Raw genomic sequence first — 19,730 nt, forward strand, 5'->3', positions numbered from 1 at the left:
GAGATTCTGTCCGCTCTTGCTGGTAGAATTTTTTGCCATACCTTAATTTTAGCTCTCAACTTCATCAGCAAGGGAATCAGGTTAAGTTGTAAATATTCCTGAGGTTTGGCAGAAACTGTTATCCCCAGGTACTTTATAGAGTCAGAGATCGTTAACTGATTTTCCCATTCACCTCGCAACTCATCTATAGGGAGGAGAACGGTTTTATCCCAGTTGATCTCCAGTCCAGACGGATCGGAAAAGAGACCAACCAGGTCCATTATGCGAGGGAGAGTGGTATCTGTTTGATGGATAAAAACCAGTATATCATCTGCGTAAAGGGATACACGATCATGCTTCCCCATTGTGCCAAAACCGACCACCTTTGGGTCCTGTCTTATCATAGCCGCTAGAGGTTCAATATAAATATTAAATAGAAGGGGGGAAAGGGGACAGCCTTGAAGGGTGCCTCTTCCTAGAATGAAACTCTCTGTCGTCGAATCATAGATCCTAATCCTGGCAGATGGAGACTGGTAAAGTAACTGGACCATCGTCATAAATCTTGGGCCAAAGCCCATTTTTTTCATTACCTCCCAGAGAAAAGTCCACTCCACCCTGTCGAAGGCTTTAGTAGCATCCAACGACAGGATGGAGCGGGTGCCACACCCCGGGGACTGAATATTCATAAATAGCCTATGCAAATTGTGGTGGGTACCCCTTTTTGGCATGAAGCCATTTTGATCTGGGTGGATAATGGTGGATATAACCCGCGAGAGCCTCCTAGCCAGAACTTTTGATAGTAACTTAGCATCAGTGTTTAATAAGGAAATTGGTCTGTAGGAGCTCAATTCTGCCGGGTCCTTATCCTTTTTTAGAATTAAAACAATGAGAGCCTCCATCATAGAGTATGGTAGTCCCCCTCCCTGTGTTGCTTGGGAGAAAACCTCTAACATCTGAGGGAGAATCACATCGCTATACTTACGGTAGACCTCGTATGGAAGGCCATCTAACCCTGGCGATGAGTTCCCCGAGATGGACCCAAGGGCCTCCTGAAGCTCCGTAAGAGAAAGCTCCTCTTCCAGATATTCTATTTGAGCTTCATTTAAAGTAGAAAGTGGAATTCTCTCCAGGAACCGCATCGCCAGTTCAGATGACAAGCCAGGAGAGGATCTATATATCTGAGCAAAGTATTGTAAAAAGGTGTTCCCAATTCCCTCTAAATCTGTTATAGTTTCCCCCTCTGCATTACGGATCGAAATGATAGATTGATTTTTCTTGTCTTGTTGTGTAATTATTCTGGCTAGAAGCTTACCCGGACGTCCGGACTCGAAAAAATAATTGAGCCCCTTAAAGAATACCCTGTGGTTTGCTTTCTCTGTTACATATTTCTCCAGAGAACAGCTAGCCTTCTGCATCTCTTCCCTGTTATGCTCAGTGGGTTGACTAGTGTATCGCTCAGTTGTAGATGCAGCAATCTTAGCCAATTCCTCCTCTTTCTTCTTAAATTTTCTCTTTGCTGCAGCAATCTCACTTATGAAAACCCCCCTCAGATATGCTTTCAGAGCATCCCATACTATGTTGATGTTAGCAGAGGGGAGATTCACCTCCCAAAAGGAGGATATTAGTAATTTAATGGATTGAAGGTTATCCATAATAGTGAGCCAGTATGGATTCAACTTAAATCCAAGCCCCCTAGAGTCCTTGTTCTCCCCGGTGCGAACCTCAACTTGTACGGGCGAGTGGTCCGAAACTGTTCTTACTCCGTAACGCATTTTCCGGATATTACTCAAGTTGCTCTCATTGGTTTACTGTTTTTCTAACTGTGTGACTGATACTTTCACTTTGTGCTGGTTATCTAATAAATCTTATCTCTAAACTACTAAGAGGTCATAAACAATTATTTAAGCCACATTCTTATTAGTAAGATAAGAACTGAGCTATAATGAGTGTTTATACACTGCGTGCAGAATTATTAGGCAAATGAGTATTTTGACCACATCATCCTCTTTATGCATGTTGTCTTACTCCAAGCTGTATAGGCTCGAAAGCCTACTACCAATTAAGCATATTAGGTGATGTGCGTCTCTGTAATGAGAAGGGGTGTGGTCTAATGACATCAACACCCTATATTAGGTGAGCATAATTATTAGGCAACTTCCTTTCCTTTGGCAAAATGGGTCAAAAGAAGGACTTGACAGGCTCAGAAAAGTCAAAAATAGTGAGATATCTTGCAGAGGGATGCAGCACTCTTAAAATTGCAAAGCTTCTGAAGCGTGATCATCGAACAATCAAGCGTTTTATTCAAAATAGTCAACAGGGTCGCAAGAAGCGTGTGGAAAAACCAAGGCGCAAAAGAACTGCCCATGAACTGAGAAAAGTCAAGCGTGCAGCTGCCAAGATGCCACTTGCCACCAGTTTGGCCATATTTCAGAGCTGCAACATCACTGGAGTGCCCAAAAGCACAAGGTGTGCAATACTCAGAGACATGGCCAAGGTAAGAAAGGCTGAAAGACGACCACCACTGAACAAGACACACAAGCTGAAACATCAAGACTGGGCCAAGAAATATCTCAAGACTGATTTTTCTAAGGTTTTATGGACTGATGAAATGAGAGTGAGTCTTGATGGGCCAGATGGATGGGCCCGTGGCTGGATTGGTAAAGGGCAGAGAGCTCCAGTCCGACTCAGACGCCATCAAGGTGGAGGTGGAGTACTGGTTTGGGCTGGTATCATCAAAGATGAGCTTGTGGGGCCTTTTCGGGTTGAGGATGGAGTCAAGCTCAACTCCCAGTCCTACTGCCAGTTTCTGGAAGACACCTTCTTCAAGCAGTGGTACAGGAAGAAGTCTGCATCCTTCAAGAAAAACATGATTTTCATGCAGGACAATGCTCCATCACACGCGTCCAAGTACTCCACAGCGTGGCTGGCAAGAAAGGGTATAAAAGAAGAAAATCTAATGACATGGCCTCCTTGTTCACCTGATCTGAACCCCATTGAGAACCTGTAGTCCATCATCAAATGTGAGATTTACAAGGAGGGAAAACAGTACACCTCTCTGAACAGTGTCTGGGAGGCTGTGGTTGCTGCTGCACGCAATGTTGATGGTGAACAGATCAAAACACTGACAGAATCCATGGATGGCAGGCTTTTGAGTGTCCTTGCAAAGAAAGGTGGCTATATTGGTCACTGATTTGTTTTTGTTTTGTTTTTAAATGTCAGAAATGTATATTTGTGAATGTTGAGATGTTATATTGGTTTCACTGGTAAAAATAAATAATTGAAATGGGTATATATTTGTTTTTTGTTAAGTTGCCTAATAATTATGCACAGTAATAGTCACCTGCACACACAGATATCCCCCTAAAATAGCTAAAACTAAAAACAAACTAAAAACTACTTCCAAAAATATTCAGCTTTGATATTAATGAGTTTTTTGGGTTCATTGAGAACATGGTTGTTGTTCAATAATAAAATTAATCCTCAAAAATACAACTTGCCTAATAATTCTGCACTCCCTGTAATGTCAGAGAGCAGAGATAAGGAGCCTGTCAGCTCCCCAAATAATGGAAAAGACAGAAGATCCACAGACTGCTAATACAGCATCTCAGCTATGTACACAAAAAGAATTTCATATTGTTAAAAAAAACTATAAAAAAAAAGATTTTTAGAGTCAGGTGTTTTCAGTCAAGGGGATAACAATCAAGTGTGTATGAGTAATCTGTTTTATTAACTAAACAGGGATCTTTCAAAGTCTGATCTTCACAACAAAGGAGATTTCTGAGAACCTCAGAAGAATTGTTGATGCTCATCACTAGAGATGAGCGAATTAAAAAAAAATTCCATTCGTCCGGTTCGCTGAATTTTCCGAAACGTTTTGATTCAATCCGAATTTATTCGCGTCGAATTGCAGTTAAAAAACAACTATTTCCTGGCTGCAGAAAGCCTGTATAGTGGTGTAGAACACTGTGCCTTGCAGTAACATACATGGGGGGTCTGCTGTGGTAGTGAAACAATACTGTGAGTCAGTATGACATGCAGATGACAGGCGTCGCTCTTAGAATCACTGCACACTTCACTTATTTGGGCAGTTTCAGGGCCAAAACTGTCCAAATAACTGAAGTATGAACTCAGCCTTATAGGTCGATGTTAGCGTCAAGAAGAAGCGCACTCCTTTTACACCGTTGTCAGCTGATTCCACATAGATGTTCTATTAAACGCTTATACAAGTAGAGCTCCCCGACAGAGTGCAGTGGGTGTCAGCACTAAGTTTTTGTTGACTTCACTTATTATTTTGCTCTTTCCCTGATCCGTCAGAACAATAACCCCCAAAAAACGGATCCTGTCTGTGGAGCATCCGCCTTCACTCGGTCAGCATTTAGTCAGTAATCCACCAAAAAAACAGGAGTGGATCCAAAACAAAGATGACACGTGAATGGAATATTTGCATGTCTTCTGTGTTATGTACCCATTCCTGCTTTTGGCTACCAAATCATAAGCTAATTTTGATGGGACCATACAGACCTGACAGCTGCTACACAGACAAGATCCGTTGTGCGTCTCATTTTTCCTTCCTTCTGACAGATCAGAAGAAGGGTCAAATATATGGTGATATCATCCAGGCCAAAAAGGCAAAATAGTGGCCCAGTCATGGAGTGGGGAGGGTAGGAGAACAGCTTGAGAAGTCCACAGAGTCGCCCAATGACATAATGGTGAGGTAGCAGCAGCAGCATGAGGAGGCCACAGAGTGGAAAAATGACAGAGTGTGGAGGTGGCAGCATCAGCATCAGGAGGCCACAGAGTGGCCTAGTGACATAGTGTTGAGGTAGCAGCAGCATGAGGAGGCCACAGAGTGGCACAATGACAGAGTGTGGAGGTGGCAGCAGCAGCATGAGGAGGTCACAGAGTGGCAAAGTAACATAGTGTTGAGGTAGCAGCAGCAGCATGAGGAGGCCATAGAGTGTCACAATGACAGAGTGTGGAGGTGGCAGCAGCAGGATGAGGAGGCCACAGAGTGGCAAGGTGGCATAGTGTGAAGGTAGCAGCAGCATGAGGAGACCACAGAGTGACCCAGTGATAGAGTGGGGAGGTGGGTGACAAAAACAGTATCTGCTGACGATGGTGGGTGTAAGAAGGAGCACTTGGCATCAGATGTGTGGCATCAGAAGAAACCGATCTCTTTTGTCAAGGTTTGGGTGAGGCAGCATGGATTATCTAATCTGATGCATCAGGCATTGGTGGGTGGAAATCCTGGCTGATCCACGTCTGATTCATCATGACAAAGGTCAGTCTCTCCACATTTTGGGTGGACAGGCAAGTTCTCCATGGGGTAACTATGGCCCCCGCTGCACTAAACACCCGCTCTGATGCCACACTACTGGCCGAGAAGGACAGCTTTTCCAGGGCAAACTCGGCCAGTTGGGGCCACAAATCCAGTTTGGCTGCCCAGTAGTCCAGCAGATCTTTGATGATGGGTGGCAGGGTGCACTCCAAGTATGCCACCACCTGCTGGTTCAGGTTCTGCTCTATGTCTAGCCGCTGGTGAGTAGTTTCTTTATTATGCGGGTGAAGAAAGCTGCTCATCAGCGACTCTAGACAGGCTGCTGCTGATGGAGCTGGTACTGCTCCTGCCACCCCCAGCAGCCATGGAAGTGAAACATGAGCGCAGAGGGCCCCCCGGTCAGACCTGGGAGAGGATGGACGATGGCGCAGATAGGCCGCGGCCAACTGAATACATAGGGTGTCTCGATAGTAGTTCAGTTTGTCCTCCCTCTCAGCAGGTGTAAAAAAGGCCCCCATTTTGGACTGGTAGCGAAGGACTAACATGGTGGAGAGCCAGTAGTCATCCCTCTGGCGAATGGTGACAATTCGGCTGTCACTACGCATGCAAGTGAGCATGCATCGGGCCATTTGCGCAAGTGACTCGGAGGGACTCCCTGCCTCCATCTCCACTGCATACTTCCACGGTGTGCCTGGGTCATCTGCCTCGTCTTCCTTATCTCCCTCTTGCTCCTACGGCTGCTGCTGCTCCTCCTCTCCTGTCACCTGTGTAGAAAAACCAGCCATTTCGCTACACATTGCTTGTGCTCCAATGTCCTCCTCCAGTTCATCCCCCACAGGGCTCATGTGGCCGTGAGATGTAGGCGCCACGTCTCCAGTCCTCTGACCAGCCAGATTTTCCAGCATCTTTTCCAGGATATAAATCAGTGGAATGATGTTCATCCCATAGTCCTGGCGACTGACAAATAAAGTGGCCTCCTCAAAAAGCACAAGCAAACGGCAGGTGTCACGTATGAGCTGCCACTGGCTAACATCGAAGTTACACAAGGGAGTACCTCTGTCCGCTTGGATCATCAAGAAATTGTTTATGGCCTTTCTCTGTTCGTATAGTCAGTCCAACATATGGAGGGTGGAATTTCAACGGATGGAAACATCGGATATCAGTCTATGTTGGGGGATGCCGTTCTGCCGCTGCAGCTCAAGGAGGGTGTGCTTTGCAGGGTACGTGTGGCTGAAGTGTATGCAAAGTTTCCTGGCCATTTTTAGGATGTCTTGCAGATGGGTGGAAGACTTCAGAAACCCCTTGACAACCAGATTGAACACGTGTGCCATGCAGGACGCATGGCTCAGCCCTCCTTGATGCAGCGCCGACACCATGTTTTTCCTGTTGTCGGTCACCATGATTCCGATTTTGAGTTGTCGCGTAGAAATCCAGGATTAGATTTTTTGATAAAAGATACGGAGCAGTTCCTCCCCTGTGTGACTCCGCCGTGCCCTGCACATGTGGTATGGTGGAGGAGCACTGTAAATTGTCCCTGCAGTGGAGGCTGTGGACACGGTGGAGGATGAGGAAGCAGAGGCAGACATTGTCGCAGGACCAACGATGTGAGAACGTGGAGGCAGAAACTGCATCACCTGGCCAAGTTGCTGGTGTGGCTGGGCAGGAACCACATTTACACAGTTGGCTGTAAAGAACATATATTGTCCTTGACCATAGGTACAGCTACTGACTAGGGATGAACGAACCCGAACTGTATAGTTCGGGTTCGTACCGAATTTTGGGGTGTCCGTGACACGGACCCGAACCCGAACATTTTCGTAAAAGTCTGTGTTCGGGTTCGGTGTTCGGCGCTTTCTTGGCACTTTTTGAAAGGCTGCAAAGCAGCCAATCAACAAGCGTCATACTACTTGGCCCAAGAGGCCATCACAGCCAATAGTAGGCATGGCTGTGATTGGCCAGTGCAGCATGTGACCCAGCCTCTATTTAAGCTGGAGTCACGTAGCGCCGCACGTCACTCTGCTATGATCAGTGTAGGGAGAGGTTGCAGCTGCGACGTTAGGGCGAGATTAGGCAGATTAACTCCTCCAAAAGACTTCATTCTGTGATCGATCTGCAGCTGTGGATCATTGAAGTGCTATTATTGACTTGCTCACTTTTTTGAGGCTGCCCAGAGCGTTTTTAGATCACTTTTTTTCTGGGGTGATCGGCGGCCATTTTGTGACTTGTGGTGCGCCAGCACAAGCTATCACCAAGTGTATTTAACCATTGATAGTGTGGTTATTTTGTGCTATATCCTACATCAGCTGCAGGCTGAGCCTGTGTCACCGAAGTGCATTTAACCATCAACAGTCTGGTTATTTTTTGGCCATATACTACATCAGCTGCAGGCTGAGCCTGTGTCACCCAAGTGCATTTAACCATCAACAGTCTGATAATTTTTTGGCCATATACTACATCTGGTGCAGGCTGAGCCTGTGTCACCCAAATGCATTTAACCATCAACAGTGTGGTTATTTTTTGGCCATATATTACATCAGGGGCAAGTTGAGCCTGTCACCCAGCGCCTAAAAAATAGACCTGACATTTCTATTCAACCAAATCTGTACTGTTTTAGCTGGTCAAGTTATTTGTAGTGACCGTAAAAGCACACTTTTTTTTCTGGGTTGAAAAACTATTCCCAAATTTGCCATTCTCAAAATAACTAGTTTCTGGTATTTGAGGCCTACTTGAAATCTATCCCAAAAAGGATATCTTACATTGAAGGTGCTGATAGTGTCATTCAGAAAAACCTAAGACACACGCTACCGTGCAGATAGAAGTCTGATTCTGTGATTAAACCTATACCTGTCACACAGCGCAAAAAAAAAAACAGGCCTCACATCTCTATTCAACCAAATCTGTACTGTTTTAGCTGGTCAAGTTATTTGTAGTGACCGTAAAAGCACACTTTTTTTTCTGGGTTGAAAAACTATTCCCAAATTTGCCATTCTCAAAATCGTGGTGAACGGGAACAATGAGGAAAACATCTAATAAGGGACGCGGACGTGGACATGGTCGTGGTGGTAGTGGACCCTCTGGTGCTGGGAGAGGACGTGGCCGTTCTGCCACAGCCACACGTCCTAGTGAACCAACTACCTCAGGTCCCAGTAGCCAGCAGAATTTACAGCGATATTTGGTGGGACCCAATGCCGTTCTAAGGATGGTAAGGCCTGAGCAGGTACAGGCATTAGTCAATTGGGTGGCCGACAGTGGATCCAGCACGTTCACATTATCTCCCACCCAGTCTTCTGCAGAAAGCGCACAGATGGCGCATGAAAACCAAGTCCATCGGTCTGTCACATCACCCCCATGCATATCAGGGAAACTGTCTGAGCCTCAAGTTATGCAGCAGTCTCTTATGCTGTTTGAAGACTCTGCTGCCAGGGTTTCCCAAGGGCATCCACCTAGCCCTTCCCCAGGGGTGGAAGAGATAGAATGCACTAACGCACAACCACTTATTTTTCCTGATGATGAGGACATGGGAATACCACCTCAGCACGTCTCTGATGATGACGAAACACAGGTGCCAACTGCTGCGTCTTTCTGCAGTGTGCAGACTGAACAGGAGGTCAGGGATCAAGACTGGGTGGAAGACGATGCAGGGGACAATGAGGTCCTAGACCCCACATGGAATGAAGGTCGTGCCACTGACTTTCACAGTTCGGAGGAAGAGGCAGTGGTGAGACCGAGCCAACAGCGTAGCAAAAGAGGGAGCAGTGGGCAAAATCAGAACACCCGCCGCCAAGAGACTCCGCCTGCTACTGACCGCCGCCATCTGGGACCGAGCACCCCAAAGGCATCTTCAAGGAGTTCCCTGGCATGGCACTTCTTCAAACAATGTGCTGACGACAAGACCCGAGTGGTTTGCACGCTGTGCCATCAGAGCCTGAAGCGAGGCATTAACGTTCTGAACCTTAGCACAACCTGCATGACCAGGCACCTGCATGCAAAGCATGAACTGCAGTGGAGTAAACACCTTAAAAACAAGGAAGTCACTCAGGCTCCCCCTGCTGCCTCTTCTGCTGCTGCCGCCTCGGCCTCTTCTGCTGCTGCCGCCTCGGCCTCTTCTGCTGCTGCTGCCGCCTCGGCCTCTTCTGCTGCTGCTGCCGCCGCCTCGGCCTCTTCCTCTGCCTCTGGAGGAACGTTGGCACCTGCCGCCCAGCAAACATGGGATGTACCACCAACACCACCACCTGCGTCACCAAGCATCTCAACCATGACACAAGGCAGCGTTCAGCTCTCCATCTCACAAACATTTGAGAGAAAGCGTAAATTCCCACCTAGTCACCCTCGATCCCTGGCCCTGAATGCCAGCATTTCTAAACTACTGGCCTATGAAATGCTGTCATTTAGGCTGGTGGACACACACAGCTTCAAACAGCTCATGTCACTTGCTGTCCCACAGTATGTTGTTCCCAGCCGCCACTACTTCTCCAAGAGAGCCGTGCCTTCCCTGCACAAACAAGTGTCCGATAAAATCAAGTGTGCACTGCGCAACGCCATCTGTGGCAAGGTCCACCTAACCACAGATACGTGGACCAGTAAGCACGGCCAGGGACGCTATATCTCCCTAACTGCACACTGGGTAAATGTAGTGGCGGCTGGGCCCCAGGCGGAGAGCTGTTTGGCGCACGTCCTTCCGCCGCCAAGGATCGCAGGGCAACATTCTTTGCCTCCTGTCTCCTCCTCCTCCTACTCAGCTTCCTCCTCCTCTTCTTCCACCTGCTCATCCAGTCAGCCACACACCTTTACCACCAACTTCAGCACAGCACGGGGTAAACGTCAGCAGGCCATTCTGAAACTCATATGTTTGGGAGACAGGCCCCACACCGCACAGGAGTTGTGGCGGGGTATAGAACAACAGACCGACGAGTGGTTGCTGCCGGTGAGCCTCAAGCCCGGCCTGGTGGTGTGCGATAATGGGCGAAATCTCGTTGCAGCTCTGGGACTAGCCGGTTTGACGCACATCCCTTGCCTGGCGCATGTGCTGAATTTGGTGGTGCAGAAGTTCATTCGCAACTACCCCGACATGTCAGAGCTGCTGCATAAAGTGCGGGCCGTCTGTTCGCGCTTCCGGCGTTCACACCCTGCCGCCGCTCGCCTGTCTGCGCTACAGCGTAACTTCGGCCTTCCCGCTCACCGCCTCATATGCGACGTACCCACCAGGTGGAACTCCACCTTGCATATGCTGGACAGACTGTGCGAGCAGCAGCAGGCCATAGTGGAGTTTCAGCTGCAGCACGCACGGGTCAGTCGCACTGCGGATCAGACACACTTCACCACCAATGACTGGGCCTCCATGCGAGACCTGTGTGCCCTCTTGCGCTGTTTCGAGTACTCCACCAACATGGCCAGTGGCGATGACGCCGTTATCAGCGTTACAATACCACTTCTATGTCTCCTTGAGAAAACACTTAGGGCGATGATGGAAGAGGAGGTGGCCCAGGAGGAAGAGGAGGAAGAGGGATCATTTTTAGCACTTTCAGGCCAGTCTCTTCGAAGTGACTCAGAGGGAGGTTTTTTGCAACACCAGAGGCCAGGTACAAATGTGGCCAGACAGGGCCCACTACTGGAGGACGAGGAGGACGAGGATGAGGTGGAGGAGGATGAGGATGAAGCATGTTCACAGCGGGGTGGCACCCAAAGCAGCTCGGGCCCATCACTGGTGCGTGGCTGGGGGGAAACACAGGACGATGATGATACGCCTCCCACAGAGGACAGCTTGTCCTTACCTCTGGGCAGCCTGGCACACATGAGCGACTACATGCTGCAGTGCCTGCGCAACGACAGCAGAGTTGCCCACATTTTAACGTGTGCGGACTACTGGGTTGCCACCCTGCTGGATCCCCGGTACAAAGACAATGTGCCCACCTTACTTCCCACACTGGAGCGTGATAGGAAGATGCGCGACTACAAGCGCACGTTGGTAGACGCTCTACTAAGAGCATTCCCAAATGTCACAGGGGAACCAGTGGAAGCCCAAGGCGAAGGCAGAGGAGGAGCAAGAGGTCGCAAACGCAGCTGTGTCACGGCCAGCTCCTCTGAGGGCAGGGTTAGCATGGCAGAGATGTGGAAAAGATTTGTCACCACGCCACAGCTAACTGCACCACCACCTGATACGGAACGTGTTAGCAGGAGGCAACATTTCACTAACATGGTGGAACAGTACCTGTGCACACCCCTCCACGTACTGACTGATGGTTCGGCCCCATTCAACTTCTGGGTCTCCAAATTGTCCACGTGGCCAGAGCTAGCCTTTTATGCCTTGGAGGTGCTGGCCTGCCCGGTGGCCAGCTGTTACAGCCAGACAGTTGAGAAGCTCTGACAGGAGCCTTTCAGATCCTCCTCCTTGAATTTCTTTGTTTTGGTTTAGTTTCTCATCTCGTTAGTCTATCTCAGCTGTCATGCTGTTGGACTGATTACTGCCCTTTAAGTTCCTCCCCAGAATGCAGTAGTGTGCGGCTTATACAACTTCCTGGAGTGTGTGTGCATGCTGTTCCTTGTTCCCAGTCCACAGTCCCCAGTCGTCTGCAAGATAAGTTCTGTTTATGTATTTATGATTTTCTGTTTTCTGGATCCAGGTGACCCTGGCTCCCTCCGTGTCTGTGTAGGGAGCCGGTGGTCGTGTCCCCTCACTATTGTAGGGTCTTCAGGTGTAAGATAGTCGAGGTACGTGGATATGCGCCCATCCACCTTTGGGGTGGTCGCATAGGCTGAGCAATAAGGGAGAGCGGCAGGTCTCTTGCAGGGGTCTCCCCTTTTGTTCCTTAGTTGTGAATCCAGTGAGTCATTGTTTATATTATTGTCTTGTTTCCTGTACACCATCCGTGACATTATAAGCCGCCAAAACCGTCTCAAGCATGGATCCGGTTTCACTTTTGGCTGAGCGCTTCCAGGGTCTTTCATTGGAGGTAGCTGATCTCCGTAAGACTTTTTCTCAGTTTCAAGTGACCGGTTCAGCTTGCGTTCATGGAGTTTGTTCTGAGCCTAAGATCTCGCTCCCGGATACGTTCTCCGGGGGTAGGGAGTATTTTGTGCGTTTTAGAGAGGCTTGCAAACTCCATTTTCGCCTTCTTCCCCATTCCTCTGGTGATGAAAAATGGAGGGTGGGGATCATTATATCGCTGCTCAGGGGTAACGCTCAATCCTGGGCCTTTTCGCTGGGCCTCCGTTCAGTGGATGAATTCTTTTTAGCCCTGGGTCAGATATATGATGATCCGGATCGTATTGCTCTGGCTGAGTCTAGACTACGTCTGTTATGCCAGGGTAAACAATCCGCAGAGATATACTGCTCAGAATTTCGGAGATGGGCAGCTGATACTGGTTGGAATGATGCTGCACTCCGAAGTCAATTTTGCCATGGTCTTTCTGAGAGATTGAAAGATGCATTTGCCTTTCATGAGAGACCTACCTCCTTGGATTCTGCTATGTCTCAGGCCGTTCGTATTGACAGTCGTCTTAGAGAGAGAGGAGAGATCTCTCCTTCCTGTCATACTCAGTCCCGGGACAGTGCAGCGGTCTCTTTCTGTGCGCAGGGGTCTCAGTCGCTGTCAGCCCCTTCTGAGCAGGAGCCTATGCAGCTGGGGTTGATTGCCTCTGACGATAGAAGATTCAGCCCGCATGGGAGGGTTTGTTTTTGTTGTGGAGGTATAAATCATTTGGCAAATGTTTGTCCCTCTAGGAGATTCAGGCAGTTTTCTGGGAGTAATAAAGAAACTAAAAGGAAAAAATCTTTTAAAAATGTTCCGTCTGTTACTATTGGCCGGGTTGAGGCGGAAATTGAAGGTTTTCCGTTTGCTTGTAGTTCCCGTTTTGTCCTGCCTGCTAGGGTGGCGCTAGAGAGCAAAAGCATTTTTTGTGAGATTTTTGTGGATAGTGGAGCAGCTGTCAATCTCATTGATAATCAGTTTGCAATAACTCATGGTTTCCAGGTATGCACTTTGGGAAAGGATATTCCTGTTTTTGCTATTGATTCCACTCCACTTTCTCAGAAATCATTAAAGGGCATAGTTCACAATATCCGTTTAATTGTCAGTGATGCTCATGTTGAGGATGTGTCATGTTTCGTCCGTAGCGGTTTGCCTACTCCTCTAGTGTTGGGGCTACCCTGGCTCACTAAACATAACCCCACCATTGATTGGCAAGCGAGGCAAATAAATGGTTGGAGTGACTTTTGCAGAGAGAATTGCCTCATGACATCTGTTTCTGAGGTTTCTACTAAGACTGTACCACCTTTCCTCTCTGAATTTTCGGATGTCTTCTCTGAGAGTGGAGTTCAGGATTTGCCCCTGCACAGGGAGTACGATTGCCCTATTAATCTCATCCCAGGCGCCAAGCTGCCTAAATCTCGTTTATACAATCTCTCCCAACCTGAGAGGGTCGCTATGCGTGCTTATATCTCTGAGAGTCTGAGAAAAGGACACATACGACCCTCGAAGTCACCTGTTGCCGCTGGTTTTTTCTTTGTTAAGAAAAAAGATGGTTCTTTAAGACCTTGTCTGGATTTCAGGGAGCTGAACAGTATCACTATTCGTGACCCTTATCCGCTTCCTCTGATCCCGGACCTGTTTAACCAGGTTGTTGGGGCTAAAGTCTTTTCCAAATTAGACCTAAGAGGGGCATACAACCTGGTCAGGGTCAGAGAAGGAGACGAATGGAAGACGGCTTTCAATACCCCTGAGGGCCATTTTGAGAATTTGGTTATGCCTTTTGGTTTGATGAATGCCCCAGCCGTTTTTCAGCATTTCGTGAACAGCATTTTTTATCATTTAATGGGAAAATTTGTATTAGTGTATTTGGATGACATTTTGATTTTTTCTCCTGATTTCAAGACTCATAAGGAACATTTACGTCAGGTCTTGCTCATCCTGCGGGAGAATAAATTATACGCGAAACTGGAAAAATGTGTGTTTGCGGTTCCAGAAATTCAATTTCTGGGGTTTCTTCTCTCCGCTTCTGGTTTTCGCATGGACCCCGAGAAGGTCCGCGCTGTGCTTGAGTGGGAGCTTCCTGAGAATCAGAAGGCGCTGATGCGTTTTTTGGGCTTTGCCAATTATTACAGGAAATTTATTTTGAATTATTCCTCTGTTGTCAAACCACTCACTGATATGACCAGAAAGGGGGTAGATTTTTCTTCCTGGTCGGTAGAGGCGCGTAAGGCCTTTTCTAATATCAAGGAGAGTTTTGCTTCCGCTCCCATCCTGGTACAACCTGATATTTCGTTACCCTTCATAGTTGAGGTTGATGCTTCTGAGGTAGGGGTGGGTGCGGTCTTGTCTCAGGGTTCCTCTCCTGCCAAATGGCAACCGTGTGCCTTTTTCTCAAAGAAACTCTCCTCCGCAGAGAGAAATTATGATGTGGGAGATAGGGAATTGTTGGCCATCAAGTTGGCTTTTGAAGAATGGCGCCATTGGCTAGAGGGAGCCAGACACCCTATTACTGTGTTTACTGACCATAAAAATCTGGCCTACTTGGAGTCAGCCAAGCATCTGAACCCGAGACAGGCCAGATGGTCTTTGTTCTTTTCAAGGTTTAATTTTGTTGTCACGTTCCGCCCTGGGGTTAAGAATGTGAAGGCAGATGCCCTGTCACATTGTTTTCCGGGAGGTGGGAATTTTGAAGACCCGGGTCCCATTTTGGCTGAAGGTGTGGTGGTCTCTGCTCTTTTTCCTGAATTGGAGGCAGAGGTGCAGGCAGCCCAGTCAGAGGCTCCTGATCTTTGTCCTCCTGGGAGGTTGTTTGTGCCTCTCGCTTTGAGACACAAGATTTTTAAGGAACACCACGATACGGTCCTTGCTGGGCACCCGGGGGCAAGAGCCACACTGGATCTCATCGCTCGGAGATTCTGGTGGCCTGCGCTTCGTAAGTCGGTTGAGGGTTTTGTGGCAGCTTGCGAGACTTGCGCTCGTGCCAAAGTCCCTCATTCACGGCCATCAGGTCCTCTCCTTCCCTTACCCATTCCTTCCTGTCCTTGGACACATCTGTCCATGGACTTCATAACGGACTTGCCTCGTTCCTCGGGGAAGACTGTGATTCTGGTGGTGGTGGACCGTTTTAGCAAAATGGTGCATTTCATCCCTTTTCCTGGTTTGCCCAATGCTAAGACGCTGGCGCAGGCATTTATTGACCACATTGTCAAATTGCATGGTATTCCTTCAGACATAGTCTCTGATAGGGGCACGCAGTTTGTTTCCAGATTCTGGAAGGCGTTCTGTTCTCGCTTGGGGGTTCGGTTGTCATTCTCTTCTGCTTTCCATCCGCAGTCGAATGGCCAGACAGATCGCGTCAATCAGAATCTGGAGACATATCTGCGCTGTTTTGTGGCGGAGAATCAGGAGGATTGGTGTTCTTTTTTGTCCCTTGCTGAGTTTGCTTTAAATAACCGTCGTCAGGAGTCCTCTGATAAGTCACCATTTTTTGGTGCATATGGGTTTCATCCGCAGTTTGGGACTTTCTCGGGAGAGGGGTCTTCTGGTTTACCTGATGAGGACAGATTCTCCTCGTCTTTGTCATCTATTTGGCAAAAGATTCAGGATAATCTAAAGAGCATGAGTGAGAGATATAAGCGTGTGGCAGATAAGAGACGTGTGCCTGGTCCGGACCTGAATGTTGGTGATCTGGTGTGGTTGTCTACCAAGAATATCAGATTGAAGGTTCCCTCCTGGAAGTTGGGTCCTAGGTTTATTGGGCCTTACAAGATCCTGTCTGTCATCAATCCTGTTGCCTACCGTCTTGATCTTCCTCAGACTTGGAAGATCCATAATGTTTTTCATAAGTCCTTATTGAAACCTTATGTTCAACCTATTGTGCCCTCGCCTTTGCCTCCTCCTCCGATTGTGGTTGATGGAAATCTTGAATTTCAGGTCTCTAGGATTGTGGATTCTCGTCTTGTTCGCGGTTCCCTCCAGTACCTCGTTCATTGGGAGGGTTATGGTCCTGAGGAGAGGATGTGGGTCCCAGTGACGGACATTAAGGCCTCTCGTCTCATCAGGGCTTTTCATAGGTCCCATCCTGAGAAGGTGGGCTCTGAGTGTCCGGAGTCCACTCGTAGAGGGAGGGGTACTGTCACAGCCAGACAGTTGAGAAGCTCTGACAGGAGCCTTTCAGATCCTCCTCCTTGAATTTCTTTGTTTTGGTTTAGTTTCTCATCTCGTTAGTCTATCTCAGCTGTCATGCTGTTGGACTGATTACTGCCCTTTAAGTTCCTCCCCAGAATGCAGTAGTGTGCGGCTTATACAACTTCCTGAAGTATGTGTGCATGCTGTTCCTTGTTCCCAGTCCACAGTCCCCAGTCGTCTGCAAGATAAGTTCTGTTTATGTATTTATGATTTTCTGTTTTCTGGATCCAGGTGACCCTGGCTCCCTCCGTGTCTGTGTAGGGAGCCGGTGGTCGTGTCCCCTCACTATTGTAGGGTCTTCAGGTGTAAGATAGTCGAGGTACGTGGATATGCGCCCATCCACCTTTGGGGTGGTCGCATAGGCTGAGCAATAAGGGAGAGCGGCAGGTCTCTTGCAGGGGTCTCCCCTTTTGTTCCTTAGTTGTGGATCCAGTGAGTCATTGTTTATATTATTGTCTTGTTTCCTGTACACCATCCGTGACACCAGCGTTTTGTCTGAACGTGTATTCAGCACGGCAGGGGGCGTCATTACAGACAAACGCAGCCGCCTGTCTACAGCCAATGTGGACAAGCTGACGTTCATAAAAATGAACCAGGCATGGATCCCACAGGACCTGTCCATCCCTTGTGCAGATTAGATATTAACTACCTCCCCTTAACAATATATTATTCTACTCCAGGGCACTTCCTCATTCAATACTATTTTTAATTTCATTTTACCATTATATTGCGGGGCAACCCAAAGTTGAATGAACCTCTCCTCTGTCTGGGTGCCGGGGCCTAAATGTGTGACAGTGGCCTGTTCCAGTGGTGGGTGACGTGAAGCCTGATTCTCTGCTATGACATGAAGACAGAATCTGCGCTGACATAAGGCCAGATTCTCTGTTACGGGACCTCTCTCCTCTGCCTGGGTGCCTGGGCCTAAATGTTTGACAGTGGCCTGTTCCAGTGGTGGGTGACGTGAAGCCTGATTCTCTGCTATGACATGAAGACAGATTCTGCGCTGACATAAGGCCAGATTCTCTGTTACGGGACCGCTCTCCTCTGTCTGGGTGCCGGGGCCTAAATGTGTGACAGTGGCCTGTTCCAGTGGTGGGTGACGTGAAGCCTGATTCTCTGCTATGACATGAATACAGATTCTGCGCTGACATAAGGCCAGATTCTCTGTTACGGGACCTCTCTCCTCTGCCTGGGTGCCTGGGCCTAAATGTGTGACAGTGGCCTGTTCCAGTGGTGGGTGACGTGAAGCCTGATTCTCTGCTATGACATGAATACAGATTCTGCGCTGACATAAGGCCAGATTCTCTGTTACGGGACCTCTCTCCTCTGCCTGGGTGCCTGGGCCTAAATGTTTGACAGTGGCCTGTTCCAGTGGTGGGTGACGTGAAGCCTGATTCTCTGCTATGACATGAAGACAGAATCTGCGCTGACATAAGGCCAGATTCTCTGTTACGGGACCTCTCTCCTCTGCCTGGGTGCCTGGGCCTAAATGTTTGACAGTGGCCTGTTCCAGTGGTGGGTGACGTGAAGCCTGATTCTCTGCTATGACATGAAGACAGATTCTGCGCTGACATAAGGCCAGATTCTCTGTTACAGGACCGCTCTCCACTGTCTGGGTGCCGGGGCCTAAATGTGTGACAGTGGCCTGTTCCAGTGGTGGGTGACGTGAAGCCTGATTCTCTGCTATGACATGAATACAGATTCTGCGCTGACATAAGGCCAGATTCTCTGTTACGGGACCGCTCTCCTCTGCCTGGGTGCCTGGGCCTAAATGTGTGACTGTGGCCTGTTCCAGTGGTGGGTGACGTGAAGCCTGATTCTCTGCTATGACATGAATACAGATTCTGCGCTGACATAAGGCCAGATTCTCTGTTACAGGACCTCTCTCCTCTGCCTGGGTGCCTGGGCCTAAAGGTTTGACAGTGGCCTGTTCCAGTGGTGGGTGACGTGAAGCCTGATTCTCTGCTATGACATGAAGACAGATTCTGCGCTGACATAAGGCCAGATTCTCTGTTACGGGACCTCTCTCCTCTGCCTGGGTGCCTGGGCCTAAAGGTTTGACAGTGGCCTGTTCCAGTGGTGGGTGACGTGAAGCCTGATTCTCTGCTATGACATGAAGACAGATTCTGCGCTGACATAAGGCCAGATTCTCTGTTACGGGACCGCTCTCCTCTGTCTGGGTGCCGGGGCCTAAATGTGTGACAGTGGCCTGCTCCAGTGGTGGGTGACGTGAAGCCTGATTCTCTGCTATGACATGAATACAGATTCTGCGCTGACATAAGGCCAGATTCTCTGTTACGGGACCTCTCTCCTCTGCCTGGGTGCCTGGGCCTAAATGTGTGACTGTGGCCTGTTCCAGTGGTGGGTGACGTGAAGCCTGATTCTCTGCTATGACATGAATACAGATTCTGCGCTGACATAAGGCCAGATTCTCTGTTACAGGACCTCTCTCCTCTGCCTGGGTGCCTGGGCCTAAAGGTTTGACAGTGGCCTGTTCCAGTGGTGGGTGACGTGAAGCCTGATTCTCTGCTATGACATGAAGACAGATTCTGCGCTGACATAACGCCAGATTCTCTGTTACGGGACCGCTCTCCTCTGTCTGGGTGCCGTGGCCTAAATGTGTGACAGTGGCCTGTTCCAGTGGTGGGTGACGTGAAGCCTGATTCTCTGCTATGACATGAATACAGATTCTGCGCTGACATAAGGCCAGATTCTCTGTTACGGGACCTCTCTCCTCTGCCTGGGTGCCTGGGCCTAAATGTGTGACAGTGGCCTGTTCCAGTGGTGGGTGACGTGAAGCCTGATTCTCTGCTATGACATGAAAACAGATTCTGCGCTGACATAAGGCCAGATTCTCTGTTACGGGACCTCTCTCCTCTGCCTGGGTGCCTGGGCCTAAATGTGTGACAGTGGCCTGTTCTAGTGGTGGGTGACGTGAAGCCTGATTCTCTGCTATGACATGAATACAGATTCTGCGCTGACATAAGGCCAGATTCTCTGTTACGGGACCTCTCTCCTCTGCCTGGGTGCCTGGGCCTAAATGTGTGACAGTGGCCTGTTCCAGTGGTGGGTGACGTGAAGCCTGATTCTCTGCTATGACATGAAGACAGATTCTGCGCTGACATAAGGCCAGATTCTCTGTTACGGGACCTCTCTCCTCTGCCTGGGTGCCTGGGCCTAAATGTGTGACAGTGGCCTGTTCCAGTGGTGGGTGACGTGAAGCCTGATTCTCTTCTATGACATGAATACAGATTCTGCGCTGACATAAGGCCAGATTCTCTGTTACGGGACCTCTCTCCTCTGCCTGGGTGCCTGGG

This window comes from Bufo bufo, chromosome 1 (assembly GCF_905171765.1).
Source record: "Bufo bufo chromosome 1, aBufBuf1.1, whole genome shotgun sequence".
Classification (NCBI taxonomy): domain Eukaryota; kingdom Metazoa; phylum Chordata; class Amphibia; order Anura; family Bufonidae; genus Bufo; species Bufo bufo.